The sequence below is a fragment of the Balearica regulorum genome, chromosome 4, assembly GCF_011004875.1.
Source record: "Balearica regulorum gibbericeps isolate bBalReg1 chromosome 4, bBalReg1.pri, whole genome shotgun sequence".
In the NCBI taxonomy this organism is placed as follows: domain Eukaryota; kingdom Metazoa; phylum Chordata; class Aves; order Gruiformes; family Gruidae; genus Balearica; species Balearica regulorum.
This window is the reverse complement of record NC_046187.1, coordinates 33711475-33726608: the sequence shown is the minus strand read 5'-3', so window position 1 is coordinate 33726608 and position 15134 is coordinate 33711475. Positions and strand designations below refer to the sequence as shown.

At 37.4% G+C, this 15134-nt stretch overlaps 1 long non-coding RNA gene across 6 annotated transcripts in view; it reads right to left on the bottom strand.

Moving 5' to 3' along the window:
* The window catches only part of LOC142601718 (uncharacterized), a 188460-nt gene that overhangs the window by 46838 nt on the left and 126488 nt on the right, over positions 1-15134 (bottom strand). For 5 of the 6 annotated variants that reach the window (XR_012835294.1, XR_012835290.1, XR_012835295.1 and 2 more), the window contains exons 2-3: positions 11119-11226; positions 9973-10033 (exon numbers count right to left, since the gene is read on the bottom strand). This is a non-coding gene — a long non-coding RNA (uncharacterized LOC142601718). Of the gene's footprint in view, positions 1-1633; positions 1722-2287; positions 2371-9972; positions 10034-11118; positions 11227-15134 lie in introns of all 6 variants that reach the window. The other variant, XR_012835293.1, reaches the window with a different exon arrangement.

The window sequence follows — 15134 nt, the reverse complement described above, 5'->3', positions numbered from 1 at the left end:
TGAGAAAAAACCTGGTAGCCCAGGCCACAATTCTCATTTTTCCCCTACCCACACCAGCTCCTGCGCCTTTTGTTGTATTCCATCCGTCTTGCTTGTTCCTGCCCTTCCATACCCTTGGCCCCGTTCAATCTCAGCTCTGCTTGCCCTCACCCTACCTGCTATCTCTTCTCCCACGCACCAGTCACCAGTCCCCCCTCCTCTGCCTCTACTCCTCCAAGGACCCTCGCCTACTTTCTCTTCCACCTACATCCCTCTACCCCCCTTTCCAGCTCCTGTCCCTCCCTCCTTGCTCTCCCCAATTCCACAGGCCCCTCCTGGGGTTCCTGCACCCAACCTTCCCCCTTCCACATGCAGTCATGCCAACCTTCCTTCAGGCTGCAGTGGCAAGAGCTCTGAGAAGACAAGGGGAAAATCAGTCCTGGCACTGTACGCTGCTGCAACAGGAAAAGATTAAACACAGAGAACAACCAGCTTGGATCCGAAAGCCCTAAGATAAAGCATATTCAGTTGAGTGGGCATCAAAAATACCTGAAGGGACAGAAAATGCTGCGTGGACAGAGAATCTCCAGAGCCCTAGAGCAATATGCACAAATGTAATTAGGTTTACAGTTCCTACCTAAATGTCTACTTCCCCGCCCCCCAAATCTACAGCTCATCAGAAGACTGAACACCTTTGTGAATCTTGAACTTGGCCAGTAGGTTCTGACAAGTCTGCCTGCTGTGCAAGCTAGTTTAGATTTTCAGAGGCTCACAAATTGACCAAAAATGGAGAACTTAACATAGCTAAATGCAGACTTGGATGGATGCCCTGACAAATTTCAAGTCTCTGCTTGAAAACAGACTAGAGCTTCAAAAGCAAAACAGGTATGCATTTATTTCAAGATAGGCAAAACATCTTTACTCCTTAAACTTGTTGTCAGAAATGGACAAATGTACTTGAAACTCTCCCACAATGCAGCCTGAGGCAGTTGCTTGGCTTGAAGAAGTTCACCCCAAACGCTTATAATTCAAATGAGGTCTCTGTAAAAGAAAGCACCAGATTACACTACCTTTGTTCATAATTAGCACATACACGCTCAGCTTTTTAATTGCTTTTTCCACATTCTTGCCATTACAGCTACTGTAAACATCACCCTTGAAAATTTAGCCATTGTTTTATGTCAGCACTATTTTTTTCCTGTGGGAGGAGCACAGGCCAAATCTTTAAACAGATTTGATGACCAGCTTTGCAAGAAGGCACAGACTGTGATTCATACCGAAGGTTCCCTGTACTTCTCCTCCCATGTTACTTCAAAATATTTGAAAAGGGTCATTTAGAAGACTGTATCACTAAGATGAAGCTGGTAGAGACATCTGTATGTTGGCACATATTGCAAGCCACTTGAAACAGAAAGGAATTAAACAAGGATATGGTTCCTTCTTGTTTGGTGTTTCTGTGACCACTCATTTTGAGGATTCTTGGCTCCCCACTGATGTGAGTATGATTTGATGTTGCTCAAAACAGTGCACAACTGGCTTCTGCATTTCAAGACTGAATGTGGTTATTTTGCCTGTCTCCTCTTCTGAGGGATAAACTTCACAGAAAAGATGTAAAAACAATTTAAGAAGTTATTGGTGTATGTCACATACTGACCTTTATCATCCAGGTCTCCACAGAGCAAGAATTCCACATCAAGAATTACTGGAATTGTGAGGTTTTTCACCAACATTTGACAAGGCTTCTTTGATGGAAAAGGCACTAACCTTTGATGGAAAAGGTTGCACTAACCCAAAATTTCCACTAATGTTTATTTTAATGTAAAAAAGTATTAAATCTATCTTAGATTTCTTTTCAAACAAGCAAAAAAAAGTTGTCAGGTCTGCTGCTGCTTCCAATCAGTCCTCCAGGACCTTCATATTATTGTTGTTGTTGTTATTATTATTAACAGTGATTTCCCTCAACTATCAGTTAAACCTGCTGTGCAAGACAAAGCTGAACTGTCACACAACTTTTTGCTGATAGGCTCTGCCAGACATTCTCAAGAACAGTACTGGAATATTTTTAAAGCTGTTACAACCTGGCCTATATTCTTTGCCTTCAGCAATGTCAGCATAAATCTCAAAAATCATGATTCAACCTCTGAAACAAATTGATGGCTCTACCAGAACAGAAAAGATACTTAAAAATGGGTCCTATAGATCAATACATCCATTAGAATGGGCCACTTGAACCTATTCATAACTCTCTGTTGTGAGGGATGTCACAAGCTTAAGTAGCCTAAGACCAAACAAAAATTACCAGAGTCACCTCATTGTCTTTCTGAGGTAGTCTCTTCCAATGATACAGGATATTTCAGCAACCTCTACAGTTCTGTGAAGGTTATGAAGATTCTGTGAAAGTAGTGCAAATAAAAAAAAATAAATGAATAAAACATTTCCAGTAACATGGAATTCTCTTTACTCAAACTTTAAAAAAATAGGTTATAAAGTCTGCTAATTATAGAGGACTGAACCTCATTCAGTCAATCACAGCACTGGATCCACTCAGAATAAACACTACCACTACTGATAAATGTACAATATTCTTCTTAATACCATTTAGCTCCTTATATGAGCAAGGGCATAATTAAGGTGCTTGATGCTGATCTATGCAGAATACTCATGTTTAAAGGAGCCACTGTCAATATTTCACATTGCTGGATGAAGCGTAACGAACACTAATGAAGAGCTTTGTCATGGTATTCTAAAGAAGAAGTCTAATAGCCTGGGAATCCTGACACTGAGCACATTAGTTCATTCAAATCTCATTTCTCAGTCCTTCACCTGCATCTACCCATCTTTGATTTTAGTCAGAAAAGTTAATCTATTTTTTCCTCTATCAAATATATGACTCTGCTCTCAGGAGTCTGTTGCATGAATCCATACTCTGCATACACTCACAAGTACCTATCCAGAAGAGGCAAAGCAAAACAGACAACGTGAAGTAACATACTGGACATTAAAATTACATAGTCCCATTTGTTTAACACAATAACTTTACATCCAACTATTAGTGTTTTCACATTCTGTAATATATGTGCTTCTATGATGCACATAATCATCTTCTCTTTAGGAAGCTCCAGCAAACACACTTGTTGATTCATACCAGAGCAGAGCATTATTAAATAAAACTGGTATTCGTAAGTGTGTGAATGTGCAACAAAAAGCAAGTAAAGTGGATCCCAAAAGAGCATCTTCCTTATTTTTGCATCTGTATTTTTCCTGAGATTATTCAAAATGCCTCCCAGTTACAAGAGATCTCACAACACAGCTATTACACTTGTGCAGGGATGCCATTCAAATTAGGTAATAAAACCTACTGAATAGTAAGATTTTAATTCTCAGTATTTGGTATTGCACAAAGACTTTAAAATAGCTTTTTATGATATTTGAATTAGATGAACAGAATAACCCCAATAAACATACAAAAGGGGTTTCTTTTAGTAGCTCTGTCCTACTTTTAAAGCTTTTACTCTAATCGCAATGCTATTCTCCACCTCCCCTGTAGCAGATTGCACAGTTTTCTCCCATCTTTGTAGCACGGCTAATAAGTTCTGGGTTAGAGCAGCTTAGACCTCAGGCTACTAGTATGTTGAAATCAATTATGCGAAGCCCATTCATTTTGATACAATGTACTAAACTGCTGCTGTCACTGCAGTAGAATGGCTGCTCAGATTGGTTTCTTGCATTTCTCCCCCCACTCTCCTTTTTTATCATTACAATGTCTTCATCCATTGCCAAGGTTGGCATTCTTTGTCAAATATACTGCCTCCTACCTAGGATGCAATGCTCCCTTCAAGATTAATCAAAACTTGAAATTCCAGTAGCAACAGAATCTGAAAACATGAATTCTGCGTATAGCATGAGTTTTACATGCAATGAGATTAAGAATCTAATTCATTCAGTATATCAATTTTTTATATATGTTTGACAATGAGGGTGGTGAGGCACTGGAACAGGTTGCCCAGAGAAGCTGTGGCTGCCCCATCCCTGGAAGTGTTCAAGGCCAGGTTGGATGGGGCTTTGAGCAACTTGGTCTAGTGGAAGGTGTCCCTGCCCATGGCAGGGGGGTTGGAACTACATGGTCTTTAAGGTCCCTTCCAACCGAGGTCATTCTATGATCAAATCACTAACTTGGTTACAAATGACTATTCCAAGATTAAAGAAAGAAAATTCTCTAAAAGTGTAAGAGCTGCACAAATTAAGAAGCCCTTCTCTAACCTTTGTTTTTAAATGGATAGACAATGTGTGTATTAAAAAGACACTGTGATATAATTATTTGCTTATAAATTTAGGATGTAGGTGGATACCTTACAGTTCTTAAAGTGGAAGTGGCATTAGCTAACTCAGATTTCTTGTCAAATTTACTTTATTTTTATAACATATTAATCCATTTCAATGGCAATTCTTATATGAATAATACAATTCTTATATGAATTTATTACTTATCATAATAGAACGAGGAACAATAGTTAAAAAAAAAAGGATTATTAAAACACACTCAAGAGACATTGTGACTATATACATGAGGTTTCTTAAGACACCTGAACCAATCCATTAATTCAAAGGCACTGAAATGGCTGGACTTTCTCAAGGAGCTTTTCAACTTGCAACACTGGTAGGAAAGGTTTTTCTAAATAAGTGAACATGTCTCTGTTGGTTTAGTATGCCAAGTCAGCTCAACAAAGGGTCAGACAGGGACCAGAAAGGAGGAGGGAGCGAGACTACCCCTTTTGGCAGTAGCAAGCCATTTCATTGGCACGGCCAACTCATGCAACCTCACATCCTACCTTACTAAAGGCTGTGAAAAACAACGTGAAAGCGTACTAATGCCACTGAAAATCATGAACTTACCAGGTATGATTCAACATTACGTCTTATTCAGAAATTAACAGTCCTTAAAATTCTATTTGAGCCTGTAAATGAAGTAAAAAGTTAGTAGCAAAAGAATCACAAGTGGCTCACATGTTGCCAGGGAGATAAATTCAGAAAGAAACAGGAAACAATGCTTCTAGTCTATAAATGCGAGGTACTAATGTGGAAGGAGGGGCATAACTTTCAACTTGCAGATCCTGAGCTTATACAAAAGACCCCAAACAAAGGACACGCAAGAACCCCTCAGGAGGGCTGCCAAAACCAAAATATCAGCACATCACTATGAAACTGAGAGTGTATTTCCAGGTACATTATTTCTGACAGCTAAGCCAATTTAAAAAGAATCTGATTTCCCTCACCCCTTCATCTGCCTTCCTTCACCTCTCCATGCACAACTTCTTGTTTCCTGCATGGTGCCCATGCAACTGCTTGAGGTATAACTGTAAGGCATATCACAGAAATGCCCCAGATTAAAAAAGACAAAAACACCCTTCTAATTAAACTCAATAACTGTAACATAAATACTTCCCAACAGTAAGAATAATACAGCACTTGAATACAGAATAGGGAAATGCTTGAACTAAGTCATGCCTCACATAATGAAAGGCTGTAAAGTTACAGAGCAATTTGTGCCTAAATATACAGACCTGAGTCTCAGAGACTACATTTCTACGCACCTCCTGGACAGATGACCACGCAGCCTAATTATTGTGAGCTTAACATACCCCTTTCACAAGAGTATTTTGTGAAGAAAACAGAAACACGCAAACTACCTGTAAAAGAAAAACCTAGTGATCGGTCACACCTTTAGCTCAGATGCTATCAATTACACACCATCCTCAAACTTCTGCAAAGTCTGGGAAATAAAGAAGGCAGAACAGGCCACGGGAGAGCTATGTCCACCGTAAACATCACGGGAATGTGAACACAGTGCAGCATAAATGCCGTGGGTGTTGGCAGAATGCTCATTTTGTGCTCTGCTGCTGCGGGACTAGCTTACCAGCGCTTGCAAAACTTGTTCCTTCCCCATCTCCCAGCCTCCCCCAAACCCTTTCAATTCAATCTCAAACTGCAATGATCATTAAAAACAATGAGTATGTCTGGCGCAAGTAAACGTGCCTTGACTACCAACGATTCATTAAGTACCTGGCACTGGATCCATAATATGGGATTCTGACATGGAAAGAAAAGCTTTAGAGCTCATTGAAAAGTACGAGCTTTACATATAAAAGAGTTTAAAGGTGCGTCTTTGTCTAACAAATAAGAGGAGGCTAAGTCCTTTGTGACGACGTTGATAGTTTCATCCTCTGTATAACCTAATTTTCCTATTTAGATACCACCTTTTCCAAATCACAGATAAATTAAGTCAACTTTAGCTAATGTGGTAATGATTTGTAGTGAGTGGCAGAAATTCCCCTGTAATTATGCATGAATTGATGTGTGATTTCCTAATGAGCTTAAGTGAAGAAATCATCATTTTGCGATAAATACTTTATTTCTTAAAATGCTCGTAACACATTTCTAATAAATTTAATCAAGCGACTCGCACTCATGTAACATTTACAATTATTAAGTGTGCAGTCTTTTACACTGCCTTACAGCTTTGGCTGACTGCTGCGTGTTAAAGTTTAGCATTTCATAAACATGGTTATAACAACCGTCATGTTATTTTTCCTCAGAACCATGAATTATTTCAGTTTGAAGTTAATCTACATTCTGTACAAGTTTTGTGCCTCAAAGGCAAAATTCTTTTACCATTTACACATGGATGTACACATTAGGAAATGAAATCAAGTGCTTCCACCTTTCGGGACACACCTTGTCCTTCAACACGTCACGTGAGGGACAGCAAAGTCTCACTATAGAAAGCTTATTACTGGATTCCCAATTTAAAAGAACTCCCAGAGAATAACTGCTTCATCTTTCTGAAACATCCTTGATCAGTCACCCCCAGTCCTTCCAACACTCCTGGCTGAAAACCAGTACAACATTCAACTTGGTAACAGAGCTGAAATTCCATGGGAGCTGGGGAGGAAGAAAGCTTTCTAAAATGACCTGAAGGCATCTTATCCTATGGTTTCTTTACTAAGAATTTTAGCTCAGAACTTTCCTTCTATAGCAAGCTGCTATAGGGAATGGAATACCTAGGGGAGTCACAGATCTAGAGAATTCTGTGAGTTGCCCCATCCTTAAAGACTGGAAATAAGATACTTCCTACACTTCCATGCATTTAGGTGGAATTTAGCTATCCCAAGTGTACCATATGGGTTAGCAACTTCCTAAAAGGAGGTCTGCCTGACCAAGGGGAGCCTCCAGCCCTCTCTTCACCAATCCCTTCTTAGAGCTTCAGACAAAAAAGGTAAAAGAGGAAACCTGTCTTGGCATTCCACATCTATAAGAAATTTTTGTTTGATTTCTCACTACAAATAAAAATCTCATATAAAAAGAATATTAAACTCAAGGTGGTGAAGCTGGCCAGTTTTAAATGTTGAATCAGTGTTAAATGGTACCAGTAGTAAATCTCAAATGCCACGGTTCCTTACACAGTGCTGTCCCTAGAGCTAGATAAGATTATTCACAGAACTACACATTAGCACCTCAAAAGACAAGAAGAGATCTTACATGTATTAAATGCATACAAATGTTTATTTTGATGCTAGGGTGGACTGGAGCCATTTAAATTTGAGTTAACATGAAAAATATAGTCTAAAAATAAACCCATACTGCTATCTCAAGAAGAAAAAGAAACAGGCTTGAAGTAACTACTTGAGCACCTGAGTTCACTGGAACACATTAATGCATAATTATCACTGAATACATTGATTTTGGTTTGAACTTAGTAACTTATCAGTGAACCCAAGTTCCAATGATCTACATTCAAAAGGATTTTATTACATGTTCAATTCCCTTAGGATACCTAGAAGAACTGTAGCACAAGTATATCTTAGCAAATCTCTCTCTTAAGAGCCTCTATATTATAGCTGTTAATAAATCCATCTAGATGATAATCTTCCTTCCTATCTTCCCACCTGTTCCCACATGAGGTCAAGAAGGTGAGTGACAGTGACTAACTGAAATCCTCTTCCCTGAGCAGGTATTCATTCCTCCCTGATCCTCACAGGCATTCTTCAAGTTTTTTCCCCCCACTCTGGTATAAAGTTGAATCACAGGAAAAGTCAGAATCAAGCTTCGGATTCCTCTGTCCTGCCAACCCGTTCTTGCCAAATTCTATCCTCCCACAGCCAGAATATGTTTCACAGCCTAATTCAGACCACTTAATCATCGTCCTTCAAATATCCAAACTCCTCCTCATCTAAGTTACACTCCCTGACTATTTGTTCAAGTTACAATAAATAACAATGCCAAAGACAGAAAAAAAAGATACGCTGATCACGTAGGCTGGGATTTTTGAAGAAGGAAGATACTGAACTTCCATTGAATTCCAACAGGAGTTGGGCTTCTATTTGTTTTACGTGCCTCTGAATATCTTGGGTCTAATATATCAAAGAGAGACTGAGAGAAAGATAGAGAAAAAAAAGTTTTGAAAAATGTAGGAGTAGTAGTTCTCTTCAGAAGAAGGGTAAGTAATTACCAGTTGACTTAAACACTCAGGCTTCAGGAATATCCCTCGACTTTGTTCACTTTAAGGCTCAGTGCGTAGCCTCCTTAATTCCACCAATTGCTTACAACAAAATACTAGCCTTTTGGTATAAAAGTTAACAAAGCTTCAACTTATTGAAACTCAAATGTCAAAATTTGCATTATTCTCCTGCAGCTGTGTGTGCTATTCCAACTGGCTCACACTTAAATGTTACTAAAAAAGCTCTTCAAAAAAGCAACCAATACATGCACTATTTTATTGAAAGCTGTTCAAAATCTCACTTTTCTGTTGTAAAATTCTTCTGAATAAAGTTATGTACATTTTTCCTTCCTCTGAAATATTTATTTAATTTACACAAAGAAATACTGCATTTTTAAGTATGTAAAGGACAGGACATTGCAATTTGCTTTTTCAAGTACATTAAACATTCAATATTTCTCACATGAAATAAAAACCATACACTATCCTTACACCTTTTGTTACACATGCTAACCCAGAGGCTCTTTCTTAAAAACACTGTGTTTCATTCCTCTCCTCAAAAAGGTCCTATATTTACAACTGTTTAAATAGTATTTTTCTTCATCAGGTTTTTTATTTTATGTGGGTCTACAGGTCATATTTCTCCAGTCTTGTATCCTGTATATAGGATCAGTTATGGCATCAGTGACCATTCCATATTTCAGCATAAAAGCATTTTAAAAGGCAAAATACCATAAAATCATCATGAGATTGTAATATTAGCATTGTGTTTTCTCAGTCTAAACTCACATCCTGTAGTAAAAAGGAAACATTGCATTCGTATGATCAGAATCTCAAGTTAATTCATCAATGATATTTTATAATTTTATCTGGCCATCTACATTTTATGAATGTTATTTGCACTTTCCGCTGAGCTGTAAAAATAATGAACAATATAAATTCTATTTTTTATGTTCCCCTGAAACACTGAACAGTCAAATTTAAGCCATAACATCTCTAAAATGCACAAAGAAAAATGCACAATCGGACCATTTTTAGAGAAAGACTGTCAAGTTACACCCTTTTTCGTTAACAGAGATTAGTTTTGTAAAGTGAAAACAAAATATGCTGTTCCTCCTTTCTATAAATATACTGTATTCTAAAGTGACACACATATACAATCTGTCAGGCAGTAACAGATAGTTATATAGATTATTGTTTACCTAATAAAACAGGCTAACTAATTTTGGAATAGTACTATTCATGATGGCCAGCAGACAGTAACAATAATACACATTTCACTTGAGTAAAAATCCTTGCAAATTTTGCCAAAATAAGGAGACCAAATCTAAGAGTACTGCAGCTATGAAATGTTTTCTGATTGACTGGCATGCACCATACCTGTGGTGAACACCCATATGAGCATGTGTAAGACAGAGACATCACAGCATACAGCTACTCCTTACAGCTCCAGCTAAAGAGTTTCAGTACATACCTAAACCAAATAAATTCTCAAATACCTTTCAAATCAAGGACCTCTGTCACCATCTGTGTTGTCGGTAATGGCACATTCAATTTCAACTGTAAAAGAGGATAAATAGATTAATACTAAAATACTACAACAGTACACATGACATAAAAGCATAAATGTTTTTATATGTTAGCATTACCTGCGGCAGTGAACATTTTTTATTGTAAGCGATAAACTTCACTTTATGTTGAACTATACTGGCACCAACAAAAGGCATGGAATGGGCAGGATGGACAGAAAACAGGTACACTACGCTCAAAACTGTTTCCAAGAATAAGCTCCGATTCTTTGGATGAGTTAGTGGAGACTTTGTATGAGTCAGTTCTTGAAAAGTAAGTAACGTTAAACGAGTAATAAATAGTACAGTTTACCACAAAAAATTACAATCACACTCCAGCATTTGCCAATATATGATATGTAGTTATTAGAACCCATTGGAGATTAATGAGCACACTGAGATGTACCCACACCCCCAGTTTCAGTGCCACTTGGAGTCAAAATTATTGCTATAACTTGCAGGCTCTGCATCCCAGGAACCAGTAAGCAGTGCCAAAGAATCCTTGTTAAGTTATAATTGCAAGATTTCTGTTTTGCCAGCCATTTCAGTGGCAGATGCATGGGATCTCAAGATGCCAGCTCTTTAGTATTAGATGGAAACAGGACGACATAATTAATTAAAACTAGTTCAATAATGAAAAATTTCAAATATTTTCTATAAACTGCTCTCATTTTCCAGTGCACCATAGCTACAGTCTGCCCTACACAAGCCAACGTGGGTTTGTAATTAAATTTTTATACAAAAAGAAGAAATATATTTCTAAGGAAATATACTTTGGCATACAAAAAAATATTAAAACAGAGATATACCAGAGTAGGTGCAGTCCAGCATCAGATAAAGTGTAGTTTAGGTAGTTTTATTTAAACTTAGTCTTGGTTTTGCCACCTTACTTTCTTTATATGATTCTATGACATTTTAAATAAATTCAGAATTATAAAGGGAATAACTTCCTTGCCTTATACACTAGTAGAAAGAAGGCTGACTGCAGTAACTTCCATTTTCTTACATACAATAAAACCCTTGAGATATTCCTATTAATAATCACTGACAAATGCAAAGAAAAAATAAAATAAAGACCTGAGTAAAGTTTTAGGAAGAAGAGGGACTTATCAGTTGTGGAATTCATCTGGGTATGACACAGGTTGCTGCAGACATAAAGCCATTGAAAGTCCTTGCTTCAGGGTTCTGGAATATAAAATATTCATGGTGTATAATTTTGCATAATTTGTTTAGCTACTGAAGCATAATTTAGTTCCTTGGTGCACAGATACAAAGAAAAGAATGAAGGAAAGAATAAAATATTTTACAAAAAAGGAAGATTTTTTACTATTCTATGTGGTGTATGACATCTACACGCATACAAACTAATCGTTAGATATTAGAGATAAACGCATATGTATAGATATCAATAGCAAAGCATCTTTAATGTGTTTAGTGTTAGGTTCTCAGGCTTTTGTCCATTCGCTGAAGATACTGACTTCCCTCCAGCCACATGCTGTACTGTCAAAAAATCTATCTGAACTGGGCATAGTCAAGCTCCAGATTCAGAAGGCATCTTCTGCTGTATTCACCAGCTCTAGGCTAGTTTGTACTTGCTTGAACGCTCTGTATACAAAGGAAAACCACAACTATAAAGAATCCAAGAAATGTTGCGGGTAGGATATTCAAAGCTATTGGTATTTCAGCCTGATTTCCCTTCCATTGAGCTGAATATAATCTGAAATGAATTTGGCAATTTCACAACACAAAGCCACACCCTCTACCCTGGATTTGCAAAATCAAACCCAAATCCAAGGTTGCCCATGACAAATCCACATGTTTTTTTCTGAAATTCACTCTGCACCAAAGTCCCAGTGACTAGATTCAAAAGAACAACACAAAATAAAAGCAAGTGCTCGTTCCTTTTTAACCACTCTTGTATGTTTTCACACTTTCACTCAGTTGCATAATAAAAACAATTGCAAGATAGCATTGAAAGAAAAGGCCGAGACTTCAAGAGATCACACTTAAAAATACAACATACAAGAGAGGGAAGGAGAAGAATGGCAACAAGATAATGAGAGTACTAACATGATAATTTTTCTCCTGAATTTGTGTGTTATACTTACAGTCTGTGTTCTGATTTTTTTAAAATTTTATCATATGAAATTTTAATAGATCATTAAAAAGAGTAACTGTTTTCATACACAGAGACAAAAAGATTACTGACAATATTGCTGTGAACCAAATTTCATTAATTGTTCTTCCAACTCATACATGTGCAATCCCTTGGAAACACCAAATAAACATACATAGATACATAGGTAGCAGGAGAATTTTAATATAAGTATTTTGGGAGATTTCTTTTCCACATTTATTGTTACAATATTTTTACAACCACCTATAAAACATAATAGACTTCATATTATAAAATAATGGCTACATCTCACTTCTTCCTTCTCTCACTCCCAACACAATTCGCAGGGAGTTTGGCCCAAGCAAGAGCTTTTGGATTACAACACTACCAAATACCATATACAAATAAAGCTATGAACACTAACATGCATTACCTCTTGAGGAAGAAGTCTCAAAAGTTAATAAGGGAGTTCGGCTCTCCATTTCCCTCAAAAACTAGACCAAACTAAGTATTTAACTACATTTAGAACTTTTCAGATATCCCATCTTAGTTCTTATGAAACTCACATGGAGAAATATAGATAGAGTTACAGATGGACAGAGACATAGATGTATTGCTCTGCTCTTTCACTTTAGCCACTGAAGTCATGGAGAGCTGCTTATTTCCTGTAACAGTACGACAGAGCCCAACACTGGGGGAAAAAATGGATGAAAATTATCATGAAACAGGCTACACACACCTGATTTTGAAAGACACTTTCTTGAATTCTGGTGCCTTTTTATATGGGAAATGACTTCTGTATATTTATTTGCAATCTAAGTTTCCTCAAGTAAAACCCACTAATTTTAGTCCATTATGCCAGCTTCAACATAAGTAGTAGGTCATAATCTGGAAGGCCTGATAAGGAGAAAAAAATTACCAATAATTGAAAGATTTATGACCTTACTGATATGTCCAAAACTGTAAAGCAGGAAACCATCTATTCGGCGCAACCCCAAATGAGTTTCTGACCTGCTATCGCCAGAAGGAACATAATCATCTTGTGCAAAATTACTTTCCTATCATTTTTAATTCACATAAAGTTCAAAAACTATGTAAAACAGATAGGGAGGGAAGACAGAAAGAGAGTAAACACAATAGAAATTCCTGCAAACTGCAAATTTTCTTCAAAGTCCCTAACAAGCAGATCAACCTTGACTATTTCCAAGATAACTGCCTGTCATTTCTGCTGTTGTATCTCAAGAAGCTCTGGGAGCAAGAATTACCTAGGCTTGGTCAACCAGCAGCAGTATATGTATTGCCTGCATTTACCATCTGTTTGCAAAAGAACAGTGTGATAGTATATAACATAACAGTTATTTAAAGCCCTTTGGAAAATCAAGTCGCTAATGCTGAGCGTTTCTATACCTCAGGCTATATGAAGACAAGTTAAGTGCTGATTCTGAACTCTACCATTTTGTTTTATTTCACTACGATGGGCAGGCTGGGAGTTACCCAAGACAACGAACATAGCCATAACCCTTCTTCATGGTAAACATATAATTTCCCCAGTGATCCAGTAAGCAATAACAAAAAGTTATGTGTAGTACATATAGTGTTTATATTCCCCTGGGTTTAATATGGCTCACAGTAAAATTGATTTTCTGGAATCTTGCAATAAACCTCATCAAAGTAAATGAAACCCACGCTGGCTTTTTATAAAGTGATTGGATTCAGGGTGATAAATTAACCCTCACCGTCGGAGAGACTCCCAATAATGTACTTGCTCGATTAAACTCCTCCAGACTCTGTTTAGATTTTAATTTTTCTATTGGACTTATTTAACTCTCTCAAAGCTTCCAACTTAATGCTTGCAGAAGGGATAGCAGCTGAAAACTGTACTTTTTCTTCTCAGACTAAACAGATCAACCAGATTTATATTTGCTTAGCACTTGTTTGATGCTATTATCTAACCTATATAAAAAACCCACTAGTAGCTATTGATATCCTGTGGGAGTGAGGAGGAGGAAAAAAATTACTTTCTGCTTACTAAGAGTTCCTAATCAAACACCAGGAACTGAGAAGTATTTAATAATTCTAAACTTTTGTACACATGTGAAATCAGCATTTGCAAGAGACGCTACAGCAAAATCCAATGGATATCCTGCAATAACCTACCGAAGCAGTACTTCTGCGGCTCACAACAGGCTGTTCTGCACTATCCATCTATCCATCCCCAGCAGATGATTCTCACCTGAAATGACCACCTAAGGCTTGCCAAGGTAGATCATTCTTAATTCTTTGCCAGTCTTTGGACATTCCAGTTTTTCCATTGTTCAGTTCCCATTTCAGCATCAGGCAAGAGGTATAAAAATAAAATAAAATAAATATTTCAAAGTGACCTTCCCTAACATTCCTCAACAGCCTCCAGTGACTTTCTAGAAGAAAAAAAGTGTATGATGTCTATTCCCAGCTACTGTGCAATATGTATGAAAACTATTTTTGTTGCCATATTTATTCCTGGTTAAATGAAAAAATTATTCATTTAACCAGGAGTAAAACCTCTGAGATTTTTTTCTCATTTCCCAGCCTGTCTAGGGAAAACAGGCTGCAGTAAACAATCATGCCCTATTTTATTCCTACTTAAATGAATTATCATAATAATAATTACTAGCAAAAACATCTGGTTTCTGCTCAGCACAGACGGCAAATTCTTTGACACATTGCTTGCATTTCCCCTTCTTCTTAGTCTCCAGGCTGAGGGTCTCGGGCTTTTTTTAGACCAGTCTACATGCCAACCTCACAGCATGCCTGATGGTACAGATTTATGGAGAGGCTGCTGATGACCATAAAACATTTCCTCTGTTTTTTTCTGCCTCCGGAAAGTTATGCCTTTGTAATATCTTCTCTTTAGAGCATTTCCCTGCTTTTTATACAGATGACATTTGCATGTAAACAAGTTCTTGCTGTTTTTCTTTACTCCTAAACAACAGCCAGG